General features: G+C 54.4%; 1 long non-coding RNA gene and 1 other non-coding gene across 4 annotated transcripts; both read left to right on the top strand.

Moving 5' to 3' along the window:
* The first annotated feature begins 20,156 nt into the window (after window positions 1-20,156).
* Window positions 20,157-25,420, top strand: LOC141576898 (uncharacterized). Of its 3 annotated transcripts, none has more exons than XR_012505314.1 (5): window positions 20,157-20,854; window positions 22,083-22,433; window positions 23,440-23,516; window positions 23,739-23,903; window positions 23,986-25,420. It is a non-coding gene; the product is annotated as an uncharacterized LOC141576898 (long non-coding RNA). The 3 variants fall into 3 exon arrangements; XR_012505316.1 differs by having other exon boundaries at window positions 20,161-20,854; window positions 22,276-22,433; XR_012505315.1 differs by lacking the exon at window positions 22,083-22,433 and having other exon boundaries at window positions 20,176-20,854.
* On the top strand, window positions 22,260-22,368 carry LOC141576913 (U6 spliceosomal RNA). Its single transcript, XR_012505323.1, has one exon. It is a non-coding gene; the product is annotated as a U6 spliceosomal RNA (small nuclear RNA).
* Window positions 25,421-26,451: the final 1,031 nt, after the last annotated feature.

The raw sequence follows: 26,451 nt of genomic DNA, 5'->3' as shown, positions 1-26,451 counted from the left end.
GTGCGTACTTAGACATGCATGGCTTAATCTTTGAGACAAGCATATGCTACTGGCAGGATCAACCAGGTAGGCGAGGTAGGTAGGCGAGACCGGCCGTGGCACGGACGCGGGGCGCGCGAGACGCGAGCGGGGGGCGCGGGCGCGGGCGCGGGCGCGAGGGGAGGTGGCGGAGGGCGGAGCCGGCCACGAGGGCCCCCCCGCGCGCCGTCACCGCGGCGAGGGGGGCCGACCGCCACGGGCCCCGGGACCCGGGACGCAGACGGCGCACCGCGGCCGGCGCGGAGGGGCGAGGGCGCGCGCGGCCCCACCGCCGCGGGCCCCCTCGGCGGCCCGGGGAGGCGGGACCGGGCCACCGGGCGGTCACGTCGAAGCCGGCCGACGCGCGCTCGCGCTCGCGCGGACAGGGGCTCGGGCCCGAGGCCCGGCCCCCCCGGGGGCGGCGCGGCGGCGGCGGCGGCCGGTCCACGACGGCCAGCCGGGGCCCGACTCGCGCTCGGGCGAGCGCGCCGGAGCGGGGCGCGGCGGCGGGGGACGACGGGCCCTCGCCCGCACGCGACGACGCCCGCGGGCGGGCGGGCGTGTGGCGGCGGCAGACACGGTGAGGGGCCGCGGCGGGCCCGGGAAGCGAAACGCGCCGGGGCGCGGCCCGGGGGACGGGCGGACGGAGCGGACGGGGGAAAGGACGGACAGAGAGAGGACACGAACGACGAGCGAGGCAGCGGCCCACGGCCGGCGCGCCCGCGGACGGGCAACGCCGCCTGGAAGCCGGTAAGCGGGAGAGGAGGGCCGTGGAGCCACCGCCAGGGGCCCGCGCCGGAAACCCAGACGCGAGTCGGCCGCCGGGGTGCGACACGGGGTCTCACCGCCACGGGCCCTCCGGCACAGGGGCGGCCCCGCGGCACCCAAGGCGCGCCGACCGGCCCTCTCCTCGGCACCCTCACGGGGGCCCAACGGCCACCCTCGCCCGACACCGCAGGGCCTCAGGACGGCCCACCCACCGCAAGGCTCTCCCGCCGCACGGGCCGGCGCTGCCCTGCCCCGCCCCGACGCGCACCCAAACAAACGTTCGCGCCGTGCCGGAGCACCCCACCTCCCCCCCGTCGGGTCCGACGACGCTTCACCCGGGGCCGCCTCCAGGGGAGGGACAGCACCCACAACGCGGTGAGGCCACGTTCTGGTCCCAGGACGGGGGGGTTCGGCGGGGGAAAGGCTCGGCGCGGGCGGCCATCGGTCCTGGCAGGGCAGGGGAGGGCCGGCGGCGGCGACGAGGAGGGGCTCGCGCGCAAGAGCGACGGCCGGCAGGGGTCGTGGGTGTGGGCGGGCACCAACCCAGGGAAGGGGAAATCTCGAGACACGACCGGGCCGCCGGGGAAACCACCGCAGGATCCCACCACCCCCACACGTGGGGGCGGCCCCGCGACGCCCAGGACGCCGGCCGGCCTCAGCCAACCCTCGGCGGCTCCTCCCACACCCCGGCCCCGTCCGCCGCCGGGACTCGCGCGCAGCAGGCTAACCCCCCATTCCAGAGGGTAGCCCCTTCCACTCGCTCACTCGTCCGTCTGCGTCTCGTCTGTCCGTCCACCACCACCACCACCCAGCTTCGTCTGGCTCGCCCCCAGGCCTCGCGGCCCGGGGAAACGCTGCCGAGCGAGGCGGCCCGACCCGTGGCCCACGCACCGCCACCGGTGGCTGCGTCTCGGGACCGGAACAGGTGGGGTGGCTCCTCGCGGCGCGGAGACTGGTGGGGGGGGCCCAAGTCGGGGTGGACCGCCTTCCCCCTCCCCCCACGGCACGCGCCGGGGAGGCCAAGCCCGCGCACACGCGCGCGCGCGCTCGCACGGCCCCGCGCCAGACGCCGGGCCCGGCCCGGCGGAACCCTCCCCCGACTCGGAGGGGGGAGGCGCGGGCCACAGCAGGCCAAGAACAGCACTCGGCCCCACCGCGGGGCCAGCGCAGCCCACACGCCAAAGCGACGGGGCCCTGCCCACACGCCGCGGCAGCCGCTCCCCGTGGAGAGCGACTGCACGCTCTGGATGGAGGAGCGGCGGCTGGGGGTTCCGGTGCCCCCAAGGCTCCCCTCTCAGATCGCTAGAGAAGCTTTCTCACCGAGGGCGCATCGCCCCCCACCCAGCGTGCCCCGTTCAGGCCTACGGAAGCCCGCCGACGTGTACGCCAGCGCTCGGCTGGGCAGGAGGGGTCTGCGGTAGGGGTAAGCAGCGGGCCAAGAAGCGAGCGTTCGCGGTCGGGACCGGGGAGAGCCCGTGCGTGCCACCTCGCGAGGAGACGCACCCAAGACCGCGTGGGGACGGGACAGACGCCCGCCCCCACCGGCACATCACCCGGCCCCACCACGATCGCTCCCACGCCCGGGCGCGAACCCCGCTGAGGGGGACCCACCCGGCGTGCGCCCGGCCACGTCAGTCCCCCCCCCGGTACAGGGTGAGGACTGACGTTCAGGAGGCGGCCCCGGCCCCACCGAGGGTGGGGAGCGGCCACGCCTCGCTTACCGTCTCGACCCCTCCCCCACGCCTCAAGAGAGGCGCTCGGGAGACACGACCACCGCAGGGGTTACCCGAGAGGACTCGCTGGGGACGGGAAGCGATGCCACCGCTCGGCCTCGGGCACCTGAGGGACAACCTGGAGCGCTCCAGGGGCACCGCAGAGGACCAAGGCGAGACACGCTCACACCCCGACGAGGGGGTACGTGGCGTGGCGGCGGGGCAGCCCTCCCCCCGCCGCGGGGGAGGGCCGCTCGCGAGACAGGACGCCGAGCAGGCGAGAAGGCGAGAGTGTCTGCCGCGTCGCAAGACCCCGGCCCCGCCGACACCACAAGGCACGGGAGACCGAGGTCGGGCCGGAGTCCGCACCCCTGCCTCCCCCCCGCCACCCACGGGCGGCAGAGGAGAGGCGAGGGGCCCGCAGGCAGAACGAGAGGAGAAGCCACGTTCGCCATGAACGTCCCCGTCCCTCGTCTGGCGCGGCTTAGGCCCGACCCGGGGGAGCATGACTTCACCACATCGGTCAGGTGAGTGAGTGAACGAGCGAGCGAGCGAGCCATGTGGGGCAGGGAGGCCCCAGAGGGGAGGGCCCGGCGAGGACAACCACCAGAGGGGCCTGCTTCAGCCTCGCCAGGCGCCACCCACTCCTCGGTCCTCTCCGAGGAGAGCGGCCAACGACCCCAGGCGGGGAATGCCTGACACGCGGCACGGAGCCTACGGGGGTGGGGTCGTGCCGGCCACCACCGGGTGCCTGCGGCGGGGAGCGCACGGGGTAAAAGACCCACGCCGCCACCTCACCCCACCGCCCTCGGGCCACCAGAGACCGGAGGTGGCACCACGGGCCACGTCAGCCGGACGCACACACGAGAGCCGGCGCGCAGGCCCGGGCGGGCGGCTCAAGTGTCAGAAGCGGAGTCGGCTACCAGGCCAGGGCTCACGCAGAGAGAAGCCCAGAGCCTCGCACGCGTCCGGAGACCCAACACTCGGTGACAGACACCGAGGAAGACCGTGTCAGCACCTATCTGCTGGCAGAAAATGCCCAACACGACGGGAAAAATGACAGCGCCCAGAAACGGGGCGGGTCCACGATTTGCAGGGGGGGGCCCCGGGACCTCGGTCCGGCCACCTGCCCCCAGCCCTACCCCCATAAATGGCAGCCCCGAAGCTCTCGGGGGCCATCTGATCGACCGGGGTGGGGGGGGTTGGTAGGGGGAGGGGAGAGGGGAGGGGGATTAGGAGGAGGCTTAGGAGGAGGAGTGGGAATGGGAATGGGAATGGGAATGGGAATGGGAATGGGAATGGGAATGGGAAGGGACGAGAGGGAGACGGGATCAGACCGGGGACGCCCTGCCCTTTTCTCGCCCGCGTGGCCGGGGACTCGGGGAGATGCCACAGAGGCGCCTCCGACGAGAGGGCCCCCCACGAGGGACCGCTCCCGAGCACCGGGCCCCGGGCCGGGGAAAGCCTGCCTCCCCCACATCCCTCGCGGGACGCCCCCGTGCCGGTCCCCGAGTCCGGATGAAGTCTCGGTCCCTCCAACGCCACCGGAACCCACGCGGGCAGGCTTACGGGCCGGGGGGCACCCCCTCCCAGGCCTCCCGCGCCAACAGGGGCCGGCCCAGCCACGTCTCCGGATCCATCGGGACTCAGAAAACATTTCATCCAAGGAGGCGCCTCCGACGACCGGGAACCCCAGCGCGCCCGTCCCCGGCCTCACCGCACTGGGCCCGGGCCGCTCCTCGCCTCAGGAGCAGTCGTCCAAGGGACGCAGACGAGGGCCTGACCACCTAGCCGCCGGCGGCCCGGGCGCGGGGACACTCTCTCCCTTTCCCCCGCGGCGGCAAGGCGCAGGCCGTGTCCGATCGGCTCGGGTCGGTCTCCGCGGCTGGAGGGGCACAGGCGGATGCTGGTCGACCAGGCCAGGCCACACGGCTTCCCCCGGCACACGAGATCCCGGGAGCGCGGCGACAGTCACCCCCTCATCATCCTGCGAGTCCAATCTGCGCCGAGAGCAGGACGCGCCCGCGGCTCAGCGCCACGGGGACTGTCACCGCCGGTGTCGCCAGCCTCCCCGAAGTCTGCCTCGGGCCCCGCCGCCGAGCCCCATCCCTTGCCGAGGTCGCCGACGCTCGGGAGAAGAGGGACGATCTCAGAGCGGCAGCCAGATGGCGCCCGACAACCGTCGCCAACGTCCCCGGAACCGATCCCGACCGCCGCCGGCCGCCCAAACGCCCGAGCTCGTCCCGGACTGAGGCGCCGGGCGGCCCCGTGGCGTCCGCCTCGGAGCCCGCTCACCCTCGTCACGGCACGGCACGGCACGGCACGGCACGACACGAGGCGACACGACGCGACGCGGCGCGACGCGACCCCGGCACCAGATCAGGGCGGGGAGGACGGAGGGAGCCGGGGTTTGGCAAGACACGGCCGGCCGGGCGGCTGCCGCGAAGGGGACGCGCTCCCCACGCGATTCCCCGGCGGGGGAGATCACACGGACACGCCGGCGGGGGCCGGGGCCGACGCCGCGGGTGGCCCAGAGCGACCAGGACGAGATCCCGGGTTCCCGGGTGGGAGGTTGGGAAGGGGAGGAGGGGAAGAGGGAGGGAAGGCGGGGGCTGGCAAACCGAAACCAGGCGAGCGCTCAGAGAACAACGCAGGAATCGGCTTTGGAGTCCGTCCTCTCGAATGCGGGAGGTCTTTCGAAAGCAGACAGGCAAAGCCCAGAAGCTAGAAAAGAAAGGATGAAGACCGCGAACCCCATCGAAGCGGAAAAGAGAAAATCGATCTCGGCACAGATCGCGACAAAGCCCAAAGACAACAAACGGGCGCGTGGGGAAAACGCACTCGCGGTCGGTCGTGAGAACACGGACGTCAGCACGGCTGACCACAACCGCAGGAAGGAGGAGGGAAAACAAAAAAATGCGGGCGGGGGTTCGGGGGGGGCGAGTCGATAGCCACCCGCTCGGTAAATCGAGGTTCAGTGCATCTACACAGAGCAACACTGTGCATGCGCATCCGCGTGTCTGGGTGTGCGTGTGTGTGTCGGTGTGTGTGTTTGACACAGTCAACGTGGACAAGGAAACTGTAGCCCCATCCGAAAAAAAAAAAAAAAAGAAAGAAAAGAAAGGAAAGAAAGAAAGAAGAAAGAAAGGAAAGAAAGGAAAGAAAGGAAAGAAAGGAAAAAGGAAGGAAGGAAGGAAGGAAGGAAGGAAGGAAGGAAGGAAGGAAGAAAAAGGAAGGAAGGAAGGAAGGAAGGAAGGAAGGAAGGAAGGAAGGAAGAAAGAAAGGAAGAAAGAAATGAAGAAAGAAAGGAAGAAAGGAAGAAAGGAAGGAAGGAAGGAAGGAAGGAAGAAAGGAAGGAAGGAAGGAAGGAAGGAAGGAAGGAAGACAGAAAGAAAGAAAGAAAGAAAGTAAGAAAGTAAGAAAGTAAGAAAGAAAGAAAGAAAGAAAGAAAGAAAGAAAGAAAGAAAGAAAGAAAGAAAAAGAAAGAAAAGAAAGGAAAGAAAGAAAGGAAAGAAAGGAAAGAAAGAAAGGAAAGAAAGGAAAGAAAGGAAAAAGGAAGGAAGGAAGGAAGAAAGGAAGTAAGGAAGGAAGGAAGGAAGAAAGAAATGAAGAAAGAAAGGAAGAAAGGAAGGAAGGAAGGAAGGAAGGAAGGAAGGAAGGAAGGAAGGAAGAAAGGAAGAAAGGAAGGAAGGAAGGAAGAAAGGAAGGAAGAAAGAAATGAAGAAAGAAAGGAAGAAAGGAAGAAAGGAAGGAAGGAAGGAAGGAAGGAAGGAAGGAAGGAAGGAAGGAAGGAAGGAAGAAAGAAATGAAGAAAGAAAGGAAGAAAGGAAGAAAGGAAGGAAGGAAGGAAGGAAGGAAGGAAGAAAGAAAGAAAGAAAGAAAGAAAGAAAGAAAGAAAGAAAGAAAGAAAGAAAGAAAGAAAGAAAGAAAGAAAGAAAGGAAACATGAAAACAAACGACAAAACCCACCACCAAAGGGAAATCAAGTTGTAGAACTACTCTGGGGTTTAAAAACAAAAACAAAAACACCGTAGAAAAAGCACAACCGCAGCCCATCAGGGGTTCCTCTCCTCAACAGTCCAAGAACTCGGTCAACTCCACCTCCTAGAAGCCAGAAAACCAGGGATGAAACACACGCAGGAGATCCAAACGGACGTTTTCAGTTTAAAAGAAAAGAAAAATTTATTTTTTTCCTCCCCCAAATGGGGGAGGGGGCGAGGGGGAGGATGGAGCGTAGAACTCAGCGGCAGAGTGCCTGCCCAGCACGCGCGAGGTCCAGGGTTCGATCTTCAGGACTTCCGTTCAAGTCAATAAGGAAGTCGGTAAGTCAGGCAATCACTAAGTCAGGCAACAAACCAGCAAAAGAAACGAATTACCTCCCCTCCCCGAATAAACAAACAAGCACCGAAAGCAACAACAACAGCAAGAACCAAAAAAAAAAAAAGGCCTAAATAAATAAATAAATGTAAGTAAGTAAATAAATAAATAAGTAAACAAACAAACACAATTTAAAAAAGGGGAAAACGCACACATTTCCGTTTCTAAGAGATATCCGGACAGGCCCAGAACCTGGAATCTCGACAGCAAGTTCCAAAAACAAGCAGAAAGTGCCTGCTCCTGACGGAACACGTGATAGAGACCTCCGTTCGAGATGGGGCCGGGTGGGCGGGCTGGCAGGCGGACACAGAGCTCTCGACTCATACCTGACAGAATCCGCTCTCCGACAGAAGACAGAAGGCAACACGGAACAGGGGTTGGTGGTGGGGGCGAGGGGGAGAGGGCGAAACGGAGGTGGAGGAAAGCCATTAGGGAAAACAGGACAGAAGTCCCTCAAAACATTCCACAGAAAACTCCTGGAAGACCCGGCAGTTCCACTACGGGCCCGCGGATGGACGAATGGACAGTGCCACGTGGTCTGGAGAGACCTATACCTAGAGGGGATGATGTTAACTTAAGTGACTTAAGTTCGAGAGGGATGTTGTCACTTCGAGGCAGAATCCCCAAGACAATACGCAGGAACACATGCAAGGAAGCTGAAACAGGCTCATGGATACCAAGAAGGAACAATGAGTGCAATGGGTGAGGGAGAGGAAAAAGTACAAGCTTCCAGTTAACTCCAATTAATAAATACACAAATTACGGGAGGTCATGGACAGCAGGGCGAGTAGAGTCAATCCATACTATTGTCATGACGCTGTCCGGTGACGGATCCGTAACCAGACTCATCACGGTGATCATCGTGGAACATGGAAGAATCCCGAATCGCTATGTTGGACACGTGAAAACGGACATCCCATTGTCAGGTCAATTATGAGAGAGAGTAGGAGAGAGAGAGACAGAGAGAGAGAGAGAGAGAGAGAGAGAGAGAGAGAGAGAGAGAGAGAGAGAGAGAATTCTCACTGTCTTACCGGAAAAAAAAAAAAAAAAAAAAAAAGAGTTCAGTGAGATAAAGAGTGGATGTAGGTGAGGGCAATAGGTGGAGGAGATGAAAACCACGACGGCGACACATGTGCGGCATCCCACACGGTGGCAGTGCAGTGTGATCCTATGCATGCTCAGCTGTCTCCTAGCCACCTCCAAGTTGACATCCAGGGTCATCCTTTTAGGTTTCGTGGCTGCACCTTCGTCTGTCTCGGGCAATACTCTCCCTTGATTTTCCATGGGGGAAGGGAGGTGGGGTGGCCGGGCGGGCCACACCACGACACACCGCGTCGCGCGTGACCTGGAAAACAGATACACACCCGCCCACCACCCACGGGCTCCGAAATCGGTCACTGGTCACGACGCACACTTCGTCGGTCCCTTACGGAGCGATGGCGGACCAAACAGGCAGCGGCCAACTTTGTCGTGCACACAATGACGGTTCGTCCCTCGTGGAAACAAACTGATGACGAGACAGCGTGGTCAGGGGGCGGGTGTCCTTTCAGGAAGACAGAGTCATTGAAAGTCCCGCACACGGGAACTGTGCCAAGGGAGATCTCCATCACCCTACCCAACCCTGATCCAAATTCTCGTTCGGGCAGCTAAGGGTCAAGGTCAAAGTTTCTTTCTTCCCGGGGCAGGGGTCCTTTTGGGCCTCGATGGTTGTTCAACTGGAGAGATCACCCTTGGGCTGCATATACACTTCGGGGTGGTCCATAGGGTTCCACGACAGTCCCGCCACCAGGCAGGTGGTTCCACCTGATGAAACCGGTCTGGTCTTTCGTTCCAGGAAGACAAAGGTCCGTGGCTGAAGCCAACGAGAAACCCAGGGTGTGAGTCCGGAGCGCCACCAGTCAGGAAGATGTCTAGGCGTCGGGCTCGAAGAGGCTCGGGTGGCCTGAAAAACGCATGCGGGTTCAGGTCCACTTTCTGAGTGGCCTCCACAGCAACGGGCAGGAGGAGGGTCTCGAGAGGGGACACGGCAGTGACCTCTCTCCAGCGGATGTCCAGCTGCTCAGCCCGGCTCGGCGGGGCTTCAGGGAAAGGGCGGCTTTGGTTCTCGAGGATGCCAAGTCCAAAGCGGGAGAACCATGGGCAACGGGAGTCGGAAGAGCGTTGGCCAACCATCGGAGAAAACTCGAAGCACGCGTGACGTGGCCCAGCGTATCAGTGGAAGGCGGGGCGGGGCGGGGAGGGGGAGGGTGGCGGGAAGCACGCAAAGATGATGACACAGAACCGCATTCTCATCTCTATCACGCTGTACGAGAGTTTCCACTGAGACATGCTCCCCTTCCCCTGGTCTCTCCAAGGACGCGCATTTCTACCAAAAAATCACCCCCATTCAGACTTGTCGGCTGGCCAGATCAGCATACTTCCACGAAATTCGGCCTGAAGAGGGACAGACGTCCACGAAGCATAGCCATCGCCCCTAGAGGCTCTCGGACACCCGCTCTGCTGGAACGTTTCCTAAGGACGGCAGACGAAGACGGTCTCCACATGCTTTCCAGGAGACGTTCCTCAGAACGAGACCGTGACTGTTCCGAAGCCCGAATCGGTCACAGCAAATGTTCACGAGGAAGTCACGGTGAACCATCTGGGACACCAGTCTTTCCCAACCGGTCCACGTAGGGACACGATTTGGTCCTAGCCAGAAACAGACACTTTCTCCTCACAGCATCCTTTTATTTTAATTTAATTTAATTTAATTTAATTTAATTTATTTTATTTTATTTTATTTTATTCTGTTTCATTTTGTTTTGTTTTATTGTATTGTATTGTATTGCATTGTATTGTATTGTATTGTATTGTATTGTATTGTATTGTATTGTACTGTATTGTATTGTATTGTATTGTATTGTATGTTTACATATGTACGTATGTAAGTAAGTATGTATGTATTCCGGTCTGTCTGTCTGTCTGTAGGTCCATCCATCCTCCGAAGGTATACCAGTCATGTCGGCCAACACACTGACAGATCTCGAGTCTTTTCTGTCAGAAAGATATTAAAGCACGTCCCCTTCGACTCATGGAGCCAGGAACGAACGCTTCCGTATCTCATCTTCTTTGGAAACGATCTAAACATTCCAGGGACGTCGCCAGATGCTTCAGTTGCAAGGGACCAAAAACTACGTGGAGGAGGCACCAATTTTTCAGAGATGGACCGCCTCCCCCCCCCCCCCCCCCACACACACTACCCCCTCGGACTGCTTGGGGTGTGAACACTTCCTGAGACTTGAGACCGAGCCAACCATCGCTCCCAGACTCTTTTTTTTTTTTTTTTTTTTTCCTGGCTGACACGTTTTATGACAGAGATAACCCACAGGAACTTAATGGATTCGGGGTAAACCTAGGGAGGCGAAAAGTTTCACCTCGAATGCTGCTCGTCACAATCAAGACATGGCTCTTTTCACGAGACCGATCCCTTGACATTTGCTTTTCTGGATGAAAGGATCTGTCCTAGATCATGTCAACCTGAAGGAAAACATTTGGGTTCCTTCCTGTTCGCATTCCCTGCCTGCATGTTCCCTTGAAAACCAGTTCCATAGAGCTCTTTCATGAATGAACTCTGGCAAGTGTATGTGGAGGAAGAAACATGCCAGGCCTACAAGCCGGGGACATACACAAGTGCCTACATGCATACATGCATACATGGGACCGGGCCCTTTCCAGATCCTTGGACGGCAGTACCATAGAAATGAGGATGGCTTCCACAAGACTCTCAGGCAAGCCAAGCTCTTTTGCGAAAGCGATAGCTTGTGCACAAAGGAGAAGGTGGCATGAGGGGAGAGGGAGGGGGAGTGCCAGCTCCCTGAGCAGCAGGGGCCATGCTTTTCTACCTAAAGGAAGGGCTTTGTCTCAGGATCACTGATCACTTCCATAAATCATCCGATATCTTGGATCGGCCGCAGGCGGCTCCAGGGTGAAGAGCCATCGCCCCAGGCTCTGTGGGGAATAGAGAAGACTTCCGTGAGGGGAAAGAAACGCATGAGAATTTTCTGCAAGAAAGCTCAGGAACAGATAATGTAAACACGGAGAGTTGAGCTTCCTGTCTCGTGACAACTAGGTCTACTGGGTCATGTCACAGAGAGCAAGCGAATCCTTTATTCCCCTGAGCCTTTTTCTTTTTCTTTCTCTATCTTTCTTTGTTCTTTGTTCCCTTTAGAGTGTGTGTCTGTGTGTGTGTGTGTGTGTGTGTGTGTGTGTGTGTGTGTGTGTGTGTGTGTGTCTGTGTGTGTCTGTGTGTGTGTGTGTGTGTGTGTGTGTGTGTGTGTCTGTGTGTGTGTCTGTGTGTGTCTCTGAAACTCAGGTACTGCCCTGTCTCATACAGACGAGACCAGCAGATCGACATGACCAGAGATTTTGTAGCTTTCATTTAAAAACTATAGGTCACTCACGAGTCGGGTAGGACGGGTGCTGCGTCCAGCGCAGCTCGGGACCGTGTCTGAGGACGGGCGACGCAAGAATGAAGAAACAAAGAGACCAAGTAAAGAGCGAAAATGGGACCAGGGGACTCAAGGTCTCGTGGATCTAGAGTGCCAAAAGCCTGGTCGACATCCTGTTTATTGGGAGTATACGGCTCAGGGAAAAAAAAAAAAAGGAATGCGATCAAAGAGGTGGGGCTTTAGATATTTCATGCCAGAAGCACGAAGTTCTGCTTGCTGGCTAACTGATTCATTTCAGGCCTATCCCTTCCAGGAACAATCACCCTCCTCGGGGGATGCAAAATTTCTAAGTGTATCCTGTGATTGCCTCTGGGACATCTCGAGATAGCAAATATTTCCCCGGGGTTAAACCACATGCTTTCCTGCCAGAACCAAGTTCTGTTAATGGATGATCTGGCTTCCCATGACCGTCCATTGTTTTACCCTAAGGAAATATCTGCCATCTGTTGCGCCCTCACGGTCAATCTCAGGATTGCCCCTCACACAATTTCTTGAGCATCATACATGTTATGGGTCATCGACTGTGTAAAACATGAAAACAAAGCAGGCGTGTGCATTTTTAAGCAAGTAAGTGTGAATGTAAGATTTTACGCTCATGGAAATGCTGGTGCAGCTTGGTTTCTAGTTGCTGGTTCTCCAGCAGCTTGTTTCCCAGCAGACGCGTAGGACACTAGAGAACCCACTCACTCAGAAAGAACCGATGGGACGGGTAAGGTTTTTCGGCTCGGAGGGTGAAAGCTTTTAAACTCTGTGTGGAAAAAAGACGTTTCAGGTGTATATTTCTCCTTAAGAAGGCTGCGAATTAGAGTTTCGACGAGGGAGACCACGCAGCAGTGTGTACGTTTAAAAAGGCCTCCGCGTGCCCCTCCCCACCCTTTTTTGTTTGTTTGTTTCTTCCATTCGGTTTCAGGTTCTACCTGATTCAGCCCCCTGGCCTCAGTCTCAGGCCACTGTGGGCTATGCAGACAGACGTTTCTGACGTTGTCGAGATGGACAAGATAAGGAGGGTTCCCCCCAGAGAACTGGGCCGCTGCTTCTATGAGATCAAAAAGCTGACCTACTCATCCAGTTCTATGTTTAGAAATTTGCTCCTTTCTGGGAAAGCGTAGAGCTCTGCGGTAGAGTGCGTGCTCAGCATGCACAAGGCCTTGGGCTCAGTCCCCAGTGCCACCACTGAAAACGTATAATAAATCTAAATAATTAATTGAAACGTAGATAAAGACACCTAATGACCCGTCCCCCCTCCAAAAAGATAAAAACTTCTTGTTAAAAAATTTTTATTTTATTTTATTTTTTTATTTTTTTAGTTAAAAAGGCAGGAGGAGGACGAGGACGAGGACGAGGACGAGGAGGACGAGGATGAGGAGGAGAAATTAGCTTCTTTCCAACAAGGAGATTTCCAGGTCAAATGGAGAGCCAAATATTTCTATGCTCTAAAACTTCAGCTTTCCACGTATCCTGGCGTCAAAACGTCGGCACGGGTAAAGATTGTTCATCATTCTGTGACTATGCACTTGCTGCATTTTGGAGTGTTCATCTGTCCTTTCTCTTAGGAATAGATGATCATCAGAAATAGCAGTTCTGTTGATTAAACCCCCTTTTAACATATCGTTGTTTCCTGGTCACTAAAGTTACCTAATAATCACTTCACAGTCTATGGAAGTCAAATCATTGTGCTGTACACCTGAAACTGATAGAGGGCTGTATGTCAAACCTATGTCAATAAAACTGAAAAAAGAAAAGAAGAAGAAGAAGAAAAGAAAAGTCTGCTTGCTCGGGGCATCCGGTAAAGGCCCTCTTTCTGAGCGCACAAGGCAACCTCGGGCCGATTCACCCTGTCCCTGAAGAAGGGCAAAAATCCTCCACTCTATCTCCCGTTAGGTCCCGGACACTAGCCAGAGTTCCTCCTCCCTCAACCCCCACCCCGTTCCTGCGTCACACTGTGTGGGCTCAGGCACACAACCTATCGCTTTCCTTTAGCGTGTGGAATGAATATCGCCCGAAGGGAATTTCCTTTGTTGTCGTTTAAATAAACTGACGTGTTAATAAGTGCTCTGGAGGGACACATTCCCTTTGACCTGATCAGCCATAGTGACATCCCATGACCCAGGAATGTACAATATCATGGATTGGAAAGGATCTTAGAATTCAGAAATCATGGTGACGTGGGTCTGATGACCTAGCTGGCTCCATACAAACCAAGAGATGAAGGTGCCCAACGTTTTCACTCGATGCTGCCTAAGTTCTTGACAGTCACTTTAAAAAAGGAAAAGGAAAATTTGCATGGCACGCTTAGTTTTGAGAATGCTATCTGACTGCATGGTGGAACGCAAGGAAAAGCCGTGACGCTCGCCCACGGTATCGAGAGAAACGCAGAACCGTGTTTCTGGTAGCTTTCTTCACCGCTGCGCAAAGGCGGGAGCGACCGCTACCTCACGCAGAGGAGGAGAGGACGGGTTTCTCGGCCCCGTCACGCAATGCCAGGCAGAAGAAGCCTTCTCCGATGAGACAGAAGCGTGTCAAAGCGCATCCCTGCGTCGAAGGCTTCGGTTTCCCGGGGAAGGGGGTCGAGCCGAGGGACCCAGGCCCCCACGTCAGTCAGTCTTTCACTGGATTCACTGGCCTCGCTGTTACTCCTCAGCGATGGCCCCTCAGATTGCTCTCGTGTGTCTTTACCTTCTGGCTTTAGGAAGGACTTTAAACTTCGGCTGAGGGGCGGGACACCCAGAAGGGTTCTTTCAGTTCACCCCATCTTAGGTATTGCCATATCCAACACGTTGGTTTTCACCCCATCGTGGACCTACCTACCGGAGAGTTTCGCTGCTTAAAAGTCCCCTGTGCTCCACCTATTCATCAACAACCCCCCGCCACAACACACACACCCACACACCCACACACACACACCCACACACCCACACACACACACACCCACACAGACAACCTTCACCACCACCACCCCCGACCCCACTCATCTTTTCACCCTCTCTGGGGCTTTTGCCCTTTTGAGAATGAATGTCATCCAGAGCCGGTACCCTACAGGATGCCACCTTTTCAGATTGGCTTCTTTCAGGGAGTCAGGGGCACGCAGAAACGGCCCCGCCTGTCTCCCACAGGTCTCTCGGCTCCACGGGTCCCTGGTTTCCTTTTTAGAGCCAAATCACATGCTGTGGCACGGACCTAGCCCGGGCGACGTGTCCCTTCACCTCTTGAAGGACGCGTCTGTCCCGGTCGCCTCCACGGTTCCGGCAGTGATGAAGCAAGCCCCTCCACACCCCCACCCCCACCCCGCCCACCGTCCAGGCCCCTCCGCGTTCAGGTTTCCGCGTGGACGGAGCCCCGAGGGCTAGGCCTCAGGGTGAGAGTGGTATGGCGGGTGGCAGGTGGCGCACTGAAGGGTCCCAAATCCGGAGGATGCCGGCAAGGAAGGTCGCCAGGTCAAAACCTTCCTTCCCTCCCTCCGTCTCCTTAGGGTGGATGGCTGGGCCCGTGAATTCAGAGAGGACACGAGACACATGCTGTGAGCCGAGATTTCCAAGCCAGGAGACCTGGTGGAGGGTAAAGAAACGAGTTGATTGGGGGGGCGGGGGCGATGGGGGGGGCTCTTAGGACTGCAGCCCAGGAGACACAGATGCAAGAAAGAAGCACTGGAAGTGTGTGTCATCAGACTACCCCACGGGGCAAGTGGAGAAGGGGAAACGAAAGAAAACACACCACAAGAGCAAGGCGGGAACTTTGAAACGACCAGGCTGCGGCTAGCAGCTGCTGGCAGATTTGTTTTTGAAACCGGTTGGTGGTGCCCTTGAGCTTGATACAGTTCTGACCACTCATGCCCCCCCTCCCCCCATTGATGCCGGTGTCGGGACCCAGGGGAGGCCACCCCAAACATGTATGTGCCTCCGTGGCACACGGATGGGTTAGAAATGAGAGTGACCGAAGAAGCCGAGGGGCCAGCAGACGCAAGAGGGACCCTCAGACTCTTCTTTCTGTCTCCCTGAAAGCGGGAAATCGATCACTTCCGTGGAGGGTGCCCTCCCTGCATCTGGACTTAGGAAAACACCCTGATCACCCACTGAGAGCCTTCAGGCCCCGGAAGCCTAGAGAAACCAACCAACCTCGTGACTTCTTTCAGGGGCTTCCCCCCCTCCCCAAAACCCAAACTCCGTCTCGATTCTTCACGGACGGGTCACCCAAAACCAAAGGCTCTCAGCCCGGCCCATTTCGCACAAAGGGCTGATTTCTTGTCCTAAAACGGAGAAAAGCTGCCTGCTTCGGGGACACATGAGTGCTTGAATGAAAGACAGTAGGTTCCCTGTCGCTCCTGCTCAACGATCCGTCTGGGGTCCATTTTTGGATCAGTCCAGCCCAGAGAACTCAAGATGTGTAGAGGGAGGGGACAACGTCCCCCTCCCTGAAACAGGACTATGTCTGCAACAAAGTTCCTCCCACTGGCCGTCCAGCTCCATTTTGGATGACTGAATCCTGGTTCACCTCATTTGGGTGTTTTGTTTTTGTTTCTGTTTTTGTTTTTGTTTCTGTTTTTGTTTTTGTTTTTGTTTTTGATTAATAGACTTTATTTCCTAGAGCAGTTTCAGGCTCACAGCAGAATTGAGCAGAAAATACAGAGAGTTCTCACATAGCCCTCCCCACCCACGCATATATCCTCCACTCCCCTCAACATCTCTCATCAGTGTGGCCTATTTGGTAAAACTGATGATCCGACATGGACACGTTATTATCCATCAAAGTCCATAGTTTACAGGACGGTTCACTCTTGAGGTTGTACGTTCTATGGGTTTTGACAAATGTACAATGACATGCAGCCACCACTATGGTATCCTACAGAATAATTTCATCGCCTTAAAAATCCCTCACGCTGCATCTGTTCATTCCTCCTTCCCTCCCTCTCCCCAAACCCCTGGATACCATGATCTTTTGATTGTTTCTAGAGCTTTGCCTTTTCCAGGATGTCATTTGGTTGGAATTGTACAGTTGGTAACAATTTTCAGACCGGTTTCTTTGATTTAGTAAGATGTCTTTTAAGTTTCTTCCATGTCTTTCACGGCTTGATAGCTAATTTCCTTGTCTTTCGTTCTTTTTTATTTATTTATTTTTTTAAAATGTTTTTACTGCACATATATTTTTAATTTACATATATGTACTGTGCATTGTTTCCAGGAAGGTTTAGAGCTTTAGCTTTTTAAACTTACATACTTATCAAAGGAATAAAGCCAACCACAAAAGAAGAATGAATTCAAAAAGATACACACACCCTGCTATTAACAGCAACATCATTTATGATTGCCAAGATACGGAAGCATCCTAAGTGCACATCAACATTTGAATAGATAAAGAAGAGGGGACACACACACACACACACACACACACACACACACACACACACATACACACACGTAATGGAATACAATTCACCCATGAGAAAGAAGGATATTTTGCCATTTGTGGCCCTTCCTTTCCTTTTTATTTTTCCCCCTCCACTTTAAAAACCAGAATTTTATAACTGGGATAAACACTTCCATTGAGTCAAAAACAGTAAAATGCCTAGAAATAAACTTAATCGAGGAGGTTATCTATACTCCAGAATCTGAAATGACACAAAGAAATGGAAAGATGCCTTGTGCTCTTGCATTGGAAGAATCAATACTATCAACATGGCCACACTATCCAAAGCAATCCGCAGGTTCCATGCAACCCCTGTCAAAATACTCACGACATTCCTCACAGAACTAGAACAAACAATTTCAAAATTTTTAAGGAACAACGGAAGACCCTAAACAGGCAAAGCAATCTTTCGAAGGTCTCCTCTCCCTCCCTCCCTCCCTCCCTCCCTCTCTCTCTCTCTCTTTCTCTCTCTCTCTCTCTCTCTCTCTCTCTCTCCCCCCCCTCTCTCCCCCTCTTTCTCTCCCTCTCTCCCCCCCTCCCTTTCTCTGTCATCTTTTTGTTCTCTTTTCTTAGGATTTGATGACTTGAGACCATCCTTTATCATTCCTTGTAAAGCCGGCTTGATGGTGCTGAAATCTTGTAGCTTTTGTTTATCTGTGAAGCTTTTGATTTCTCCCTCAAATCTGAACGAGAGCCTTGCTGAATAGAGTATTCTTACCTGTCAGTTTTCCCCTTTCATCACTTTAAGTATGTTGTGCCACCCACTTCTGGCCTGTAGAGTTTCTGCTGAAAAATCAGCTGATAACCTTACGGGAGTTCCCTTGTATGTTATTTGCTGCTTTTCTCTCGTTCATTTTAATATTTTCTCCTTATCCTTAGTTTTGGTCAATTTGATGACGATGTGCCTCGGTGTGTTCCCGTATGGTACTCTCTGCACTTCCACCTCATTTGGTTATTTAAAGGATCTTCAGTCTGTTCAATTCATAGGAGAGAACTTCCACGTGTATTTCTTCTCAGTTTTATGAAACAAAGAAGGACCCAGGAAACTGGCAAAACATAAATGCTTTTCTATTGGGTTGAGCAAAGACAGGCCCTGGCCGGGGACGGGGGGGGGCGGTGCTGGAGGGTCGGGGGGGCGGTGTAGAGAAGGATATAGATCATTGTTAGAGTGCCTGCTTAGCATGCATGATGCCCTGGGTTCAATCCCCAGAACCACCATTAAAATAAATAAATAACCTAATCAAACCCATCCCCCTCCTCCCCCCCCAAAAAAAAAGAAGGAGAAAAGAGTGAGAGACAGAGACAGACCATCGGGAAAAGTAGCTGCACTAATACTTCCAAGAAACAGGACAACATAAAGATAATGGAAGAAATGCTGGATAGTGAACAGCCACGGGTGGTTGGCACAGACCCATAGCTTCTGGACTCGCTAAAAAAAAAAAAAAAAAAGAATATGAGAATCATATGGATCAGGAGATTGGGTCTGAATTTTGTGCCGTTTGACTTGTGCCAGTTACAAAGGTCATGCACAAGGAAGATGACTGGCTACTTTATTGTCTGAAATGAGACACTTGAAAGTGAAAGGAGGTGCTATACAATCGTGCCTGGACTGGGATTTTTCTAAGGGAGCCCAAATCCTTTACAATATATATCATGTTTTCAAAAATGAATATCATTCCTGGACAACATTTAAGCAATTGTTTTCTGTGTTATCAGTAAACATTTTTAAAAAATCAGTAAGAAAGGAAGAGGGAGAGAGAAAGAGAGAGAACAGGAGTAACTATACGCGCGCGTGCGTGCATGCATGTGTGTGTGTGTGTGTGTGTGCGCGCACGTGTGTTGAGGTGGGGGCCTAAAAGAGGGTGAGGATTCTTTTCATCGAGGTCTGTTTGTACAGAATTCTCTCCTTCTCCGCTTTACACTGTGAAGGAAAAGCCCAGCTGGGCTAACAAGCTAAGTCGCAAATCTAAGTGTAACAAGTGTCGGATTACTGATCTGAGTTCTGCTGGGCTAACTCGTAAATCTAAATTAATAAGTGCCGGTTTGCTGATTCCCTGTTCATATTTTGCTAGCCAGCTGGATTTTCAAAGAGACATATCTGGCCTTGAAATGTTGGTTTGCTGCCTCACTGCCTCTACTTTCGTGATAATGATGTTGCTAAAGCTATTGCGTGCCTATTGGCCGAATACCCCAAGCTGGTACTTAACCCTATAAAACCTCATGTGCACGTCTTGGAGGTGCTCAAGGCTTAGGAGCAGAAGCCCCTCTGAGCCCGCCGGCGTAATAAATCTGAGTACTCCAACCCTCCGAGTGGTGCTTGTTTCTTGGCCGGCCTGTCATTTCCATAACAGCACCGTTGACAATAAGAACGTCACTCTCGTTCCGGCATAAAGAAGACATCTGGGGAGGGTGGGGTGGGGGGTGGGGTGTAGATCTATGTTATGTCCTGATTCCAGGAAGGAAAGGGGCAAGGGTCAGCGTGCCCTTCTTTCTGGGGTATCTGTCTGTTCGCTTTTGGTGTTCGGCTGGTTTGGTTATTTCAGCTTTCTGTTTGGTTCCTTTCACAGATCCAGTGGCTCAAAACAGCATTCTGATTTTCTTTTCTCCTGGGGTTTGGTTTTTGATAGGTAGAGGGACAGGGCCCACGCAGGGGTGGGGGTGGGGGGTCACTGTGCCGGAGAAAGGGAGGCGGCTGTGGTGAAATCATCGATCAGAGGGGATTTCTACGAGAGGGACTCTCCGAAGTGAATGGGGTCCAAGGAGATCAGCAGGGTTTCTGTGTGCTCGTTTGGTTTTGTTCGTGCGTGTGTTTGTTTTTTCTGGACGAGGCCAAAGAACTCTTCAGGTGGAGGTGTGTGTCCAAAGGGTCTGACAGGATGGGAGGATGCGGGGCGAGTCAGTCCATGTGCCCAGAAAGAGAGAGAATCTGTCATAGCTGAGACTCAGGCCTTTTTCAGACCTAGGCCCAGAGAGCAGTTCGGCTCCGAGCATTCACGGAGAAGTTCGCCGCCACCTCAGTCCTGTCCCCCACCCCCGCCCTCCCCCACGCCTCAGCCCCCAGTGAAGGAGGAATCATGAAGTGGCCGCACTTAGGCTAAGCCAATTTTTGGCTTTATGCTTACTGCTTGCTTTTAGAACGATCAGCAAACTCGACTGACCAGACACCGCTCCCAGCTCCAGGCCCACTGTTAAAAACAGCTAAAGTTGTCGATTCTAACTGTTTGATTTGACCTTCCTCTGATCGTTCAACTTGACAATCATGTTTGGCGTCTGAGTCTTTCCCCAGGAAGGGAGTCACGGGAGGATAAGCTCAGGAGAACGACCAGCCCCCTCCCACCCCCCACCCCCCACCCCGAGTTCCTCCGTGGCGCTGGTGCCGCCGGGTGAGTCTGACCAGATAAAGAAGGTCACGGGCTGATGACCTACTAGACCACCAGGAGGTCCCATGTTATCAGACACTCATCCAGATTTAGGAGCAAGTTTCATCAGAGACCCTTGTTGATCATGAGCACCTTTTGTGCTCCCGCCTGTTGTGATTCCCTTTCATGCTCCAACCTGTTCGTCCACAGAAGCATGAAACCCCAACCCCAAGACGGGTTCACAGTTTGGAGGGCACTAGCCTGCTGTGAGTCCCCTTTGCCCAGCAAAGCAATCAAGCTGCCTCTTTTCTTCTAAACTCTAAGACCCTGTCTCTGGGTTATTTGGCTCGTCAGGGACGGGGTCGGGGAGGGCGATCTTTCGGCAACACCCGCAGAAGTTTCCCTGAGTGGCAGGAACCAGCGTGGCCCTCAGGCCTCAGCCCCGCAGGCAGGCAGGCAGGCAGGCAGGCAGGCAGGCAGGCAGGCAGGCAGGCAGAGTTGGAGCGACCGTTGGTCCCGCCCCCGCCCGCGCACCACCCCCCCCCCCCGCCCCCGCCGCTGCTTCCGCCGCCGCCGCCGCCACCGCCGCCGCCGCCGCCTCACAGGCCTTCTCCACCGATCGGTCCCAAATCGACTGACTGTCTCCTGGAAGCGGGGGCGGGGACGTCAGGAGGATCCATTCGGCAGGGCCTCGTTCAATCGCTTCATTCAAATGCAGAAAGCTCTGTGCTCAGGTCAGAGCCTTTGACTTGGCCTCCGGCTCCTCTCTGTTGAACGGCTTTTGTTCTTTGGTTTCAATTTCCCCACCCTTAGGCCACCCCGTCCCAACTGCACGGAGGGAGGCGGGAGGGAGGGGGAGAATCTCGCCTGGTCTCAGGCCAAAGGAGTCCCCTCCTTTTCCTAATCTGGGTAAACCCCACTACACCGTTTGAGAATCATGGAAGGGCATGGAAGCAGACCTCTGACTTGATAGATTCCTCTGGGATGGGAGACTTTAAAAAAACAAAATTCTTTTTCCCCTGCTTCCAGGGAGGCAGAAAGGAGGGCCAGAGTGTTCCTCTTGCCTCGGGCAGTTCTTTGTTTGTTTCTTTCCTTCTTTTGTTAAATCATTTTTTTTTCCTTTTTTTCTTCCAGTTTTATTGAGACAGAGTTGACATACAGCAGTGTATACTTTGGGGGGGGGGGGCGGGGAGAGGAATTCGATTTTATGTATTTATTTTTGACCGGAGGTACTGGGGATTAAACCCAGGACCTTGTGCTTGCTTGCTAAGCACACACTCTACCACTGACCTATACCCTCCCCCTTGGCCAGTTGTGAAGTCCCTTTCATTCAGCATAGTCCATCGGGCACATTTTGGGGCAGCCTACTCTGGACCCCAACATTTCCCTATTCTGTAACTTCCCTGGAAGTTTTACACATTAAAAGCTGGGCTGTTGACTGTGCATGTGCGTCCATGCGTGCGTGCGTGCGTGCGTGCGTGCGTCTGAGCGTGCATGCGTGCGTGTGGTGTGGGGGCAGGAGGGAGGGAATAGTTTCCTAGAGGGCCTGCGTTTCATGGACCCAGTTTCTTAGTTCTGAGAACAGGTCTGTTCAAGGAAACAGTTGTAGTATCTCGTCTCAGGAGGCGGTGGTGTCGATGGGCTTCTGAAGCTAGGCCTAGGGAGCAAGCAGTCAGGTATCGCCTAAGAGGCACTTGTGTGGAAAACCAAAGTACAGCACAAAAGTTAATCATTGGAGCAGATGAGAAACCAGATTCAGGGCCGGGAGTAGGGGGTCAGTCTAGTAGGAGATTTCCACACATCGGGGTCATCGAAATGGCTCGAGCAGTTTGAAATGCCTCTGATGATGTCCTGGGGTGTTCGGCTCAACTCTCTGAGCGGCTCCTCCAAAAACAGGCCCTAGGATGGTTTCCACAGGAGCTGTTGTGGCCATTTCTCTGACGTTTACCTCCCGTTGTCCAGCTTCAGTCTGCAGGGCTTCAGGAGACGGAGCATTTTAGTACTCAATGATGCCAAGACAAAAGGGTGAGAGAAAATGGGAAACGTTCGTGGAGATGGTCCTAGGCAGATAGTGGAGGCAACTAGAAGACCTTCAGTCTCCGGGCCGGCTTTCAGGTTGAGACAAAAACCCTAAGGCAAGCGCTTGCTGCCACAGCACATCGACTAACACGGGAACCATCCAGAGAAGATCAGCACGGCCCCTGAACGTGGACGACACACGCACATACGTGAAGAGTTCCGTAGCTTTAGTGATGTCAGTCACCCAGAGGAAGACAGATATCCTATGCCATCACTTCTAGGTGGGATCTGAAAGTAAGTCAAGACACCCATCCATACATAAATAACTCCATTTTAAAAAGACTCCAAGGAACCTATTTACAAACCAGAAACAGACTGGACTCGCAGACATGGAAAAGAAACCGATGGTTAACACAGGGGACAGGGTAGGGTGGAGGAATGGGGGAGGGCAGAGGGATAAATCAGGAGTTTGGGATTAGCAGATATAAACCACCCTATACAAACTAGGTACACAAGTAGGTCCTACTGTCTAGCACAGGGAACTATGTTCAATAGCTTGTAATAACCTATCCTGAAAAAGTATACGTGTGTGTGTGTGTGTGTGTGTGTGTGTGTGTGTGTGTGTGTGTGTGTGTGTGAATAAGTGAATCACTATGCCGTACGTCATAAATGAACACAACATTGTAAGTCAACTATACTTCCATTGACAGAGAGTTCCTACAATAAACAGGCAGGCAGGCAGGCAGGCAGGCAGGCAGGCAGGCAGGCAGACAGACAGACACAGACACAGACACAGACACACAGACACACAGACACAGACACACAGACACACACACACACACACACACACACACACACACACACACACACACACACACACACACACACCACAGACACAGGGGAACCCTAAGGAAAACGAGTAGCACTAGTATCTCTTATCCATGCATGTCTATCCCAGTTTAATGGAAACCTAAGTTTTTGCCTCCAAGTCAATGATGCTAATAACTCTGCTGCCAAGAATAGAAAAATCCTCACGGAGGATTTCTGAATCCCAGAAGGGTCAGGGAGGGAGAAAAAGAGAAAGGGTTCCATTCTGCTGACAGAGGTATGATATTTACCATGTGGGTGTCCGCCTCTAAAAGGGAAGGAAGGGGAAAAAACAAAAGTTTATTTTCCCTTGTATCTGAAAAGAAAAAAATTTAAAACTCAATCCTCTTGGAGACAAGAAGTCGTACACACCTCATGTCACTGATTCTCCTCCTCCACCTCCTCCTCCTCCTTCCTCTACTTCTTCTTCTAGTCTATATCTCCCATGGATTCTGACGACCTTGCCTGATGATGGCGGGTGATGGGGGCAGAGATCGATCCTTCTGAGAAGTAAGTTGGCAAGCGCTTTAGTGAAGCCTCGTAGGATTTACCCAGCGAAGCGAGTGCCTTCGTCCCTGGAGGCTGCGGAAAGTATGTCCCCAAGTCACATACGCATGTGTTTGTCTTTTGTTGTCGTCGTTGTTGTTGTTGTTGTTGGTGGTGGTGGTGGTGGTGGTGGTGTGTGTGTGTTTGTTTGTTTGTTTGTTTGTTTGTTTGTTTGTTTGTTTGTAGCAGTGTCCTGGCCATGCTGATGGCATCAGGCTTGCAGCGGGGGAAGGAAGGCTTCAACCCCTTTGGAAGTCATACCTACCATCCCAAGAACGTCTGGATGACCCCTACTATGTGGCAGTTGAATGGGGGCCAGTTACTGGGGTTCAGCGGGTCCAGAGAGAGGAGGTCTGAGGCCTCTGGGGACAAAACGTTTGTACGTATGTATGTATGTGTGTATGGCCAGTTGACTGTTTTTGCGGTCCTATAGGAATCTTCCTGCCCCTGTCTATTGAACAATGGGAGTCATCTTCCAAGTGCCCTGACACCAGACACCACGGTGGGTGAAGGAATGCGGGTGGGGTGGGGGTGGGTGGGGGAGGTCATCCAGGGAGCTGGGAGAAACCGAGCACGTCCGTGGGTCGGTGGGTCGGCCTGTCGGATGGTCGCCATGCTGGGTTTCCCCTAACCCAGGCCATTTGCCGAATGGACAGAACAGACTGGGGCCACGTGTGCCACCCACCCTCTTTCCGGAGGCTGTGGTCCACTGTGTTTGCATGAAAGTCAGTGAAGGAGGCATCTCCTTGGGACTCGGTTCTGTCCCTTTCACGAGAGCCTCCACTTTGGATGACAGCCAGCCAGCCAGCCAGCCCTCGATGCCAGGGCAGTAGACGACTGCCAGGAATATCCCATCCTTTCTGGAACCCTGAGTGTACCCACCTGTACAGACACAAGGCTGAAGAATACATGACGTTCCTTCCTAGTTGACAGCACTCCCCATGTCACTGAAACAGTGTCCAGTACGCTGACGTCATCTCCTCCCTCTCCCACACCCCCGCACGCGCACAAACACGCGCGCAGCCGCGCGCACACACACACACACACACACACACACACACACACACTCTGTCTGTCTGTCTGTCTGTCTGTCTGTCTGTCTTCTAAGGATGGAGAAGAGTTTGCTGAGCTATTTCGGGTGCCCTCTCATCCTAGTTCCTATCTCCAAGTTGGTTCAAAGTCCAAAAGGCGGTCAAGCACTTAATCAGATAGGTCCCTCGTAAAGAATGCCTCCCACATCACGACGACAGGCTTCTTAGGCCAGCCGAGAAGCTCCTTCAGTTCTGCGCCCATCTTGGCTCTAAGTTGATATCAGTCTGTTACGGAAATGACAGGCCAGCCAAGAAACAAGCACCACTCGGAGGGTTGGAGTACTCAGATTTATTACGCCGGCGGGCTCAGAGGGGCTTCTGCTCCGAAGCTCTGAGCACCTCCAAGACGTGCACATGAGGTTTCATAGGGTTAATTACAAATATGGGTCTATTCGCCAATAAGGCTCAAACAACAAAAAGCAAAGGATCAGTACACTGGAGCTTATCAATTTGGAACAGATCACGTTACTGACACTTGTTGAGCTTGGATTTACGAGTTAGCTTGTTAGCCCAGTAAACTGACACTAAACTTCAGATTTACGAGTTAGCCCAGCAGAACTTAGATCAGTAAACGGACACTTATCACACTTAGATTTGTGACTTTAGCTTGTTAGCCCAGCTGGGCTTTTCCTTTACAAGTCCTCCAGGATCCAAGAAAGCCACGTTGGAAAACAAGTGGTGATTCTGATGGGACAGGAGATCAGTCATTTGGGGGCGAAGGGTGGGGTAGGGAGACATACCAGCCAGTCTGTCTGTTTTCACCCAGTGTGGGAGCCGTCCAAAGAGATAACTCGAGAAGAGAGAAACAGGGAGTTGACAAAGAACACGTGCAGTGGCGTGCCCTCCCCCCCACCCCAGGAGAAGGCCAAGCAGAAGTCCCTCCGGATGGCGGGCTCCGGACTCCGGCTTCCAGGGGAAGGCGATTTTTTTTTTCCTCCCCATTTCAGGCCCGGAAGAAGAGGGAGAGGCAGAGTGTCCTTCTCGGGCATCCGCTGTTTCTGAAGCACGCTTGTTGCCAAAAGTTCGGCCCCCGTCCCCGACGAGCCCAAGAATCCAGAGACAAGGTCTTGGAGCTTAGAAGCAAAGAGGCCATTTTATCGCTCTGCCGGGCAAAGGGGATTCACAGCAGGCTAGCGTCTTCAAAACTGTGTACCCACCTTGGGGATGGAGTGGGTGGGGTGGTTCTAGAGCCATAGCTCAAACAATCGGGCATCGATCACCATCCACAGAATCGTTTTCTCATCAGAAGACTCAGAATGGTGTCACGATGCCTCCAGGTGACCCATTCTATAGAGGCTGGTGGTTAGATCTCGTTATCTCATAAGCACTCAAGTGTGGCCTTCTTGGTCACTCAGGCTATTTTGTCAGGTCACTAGTCCCGTGACCGACCTTCTCCTCGGAGAAAGACTCAGAGACCCAGCATGATGATGACTTTCAATGAGTGAAATACAGTAGAAACAGTAAGATCGATAGCTTCCAGTTTCAACAACAGGCCTGGAACCGTGAGCAGCAACCAGTCAGTCAGGACAGTTGACCGTTTTCAGGGCGAGCATAAGAAACGAATGACACCCCCCCCCCCCAGCAAATGAATGAATGAATGACCTAATGATCCTCCCCTCCCCCCCCGCCAAAAAAAGAAGAAGCAATCCGTTAGCCTAATTCCGGCCATTTTATTCATCCTCCTTCACCCTGAAGCCCAGTCACCCACGTGCCACAGTGGTCTGTTTTTCTGGTTTCCTCCAGCCACCCACCCCCCCCCACCACCACCACCCCGCCAACATCCCCCTATGCCCAACCACCGCCCCAAG

Source organism: Camelus bactrianus, unplaced genomic scaffold (assembly GCF_048773025.1).
Source record: "Camelus bactrianus isolate YW-2024 breed Bactrian camel unplaced genomic scaffold, ASM4877302v1 HiC_scaffold_44, whole genome shotgun sequence".
Lineage (NCBI taxonomy): Eukaryota > Metazoa > Chordata > Mammalia > Artiodactyla > Camelidae > Camelus > Camelus bactrianus.
Note: the sequence above shows the minus strand (reverse complement) of the source record. Positions and strands in the feature narration are given on the sequence as shown.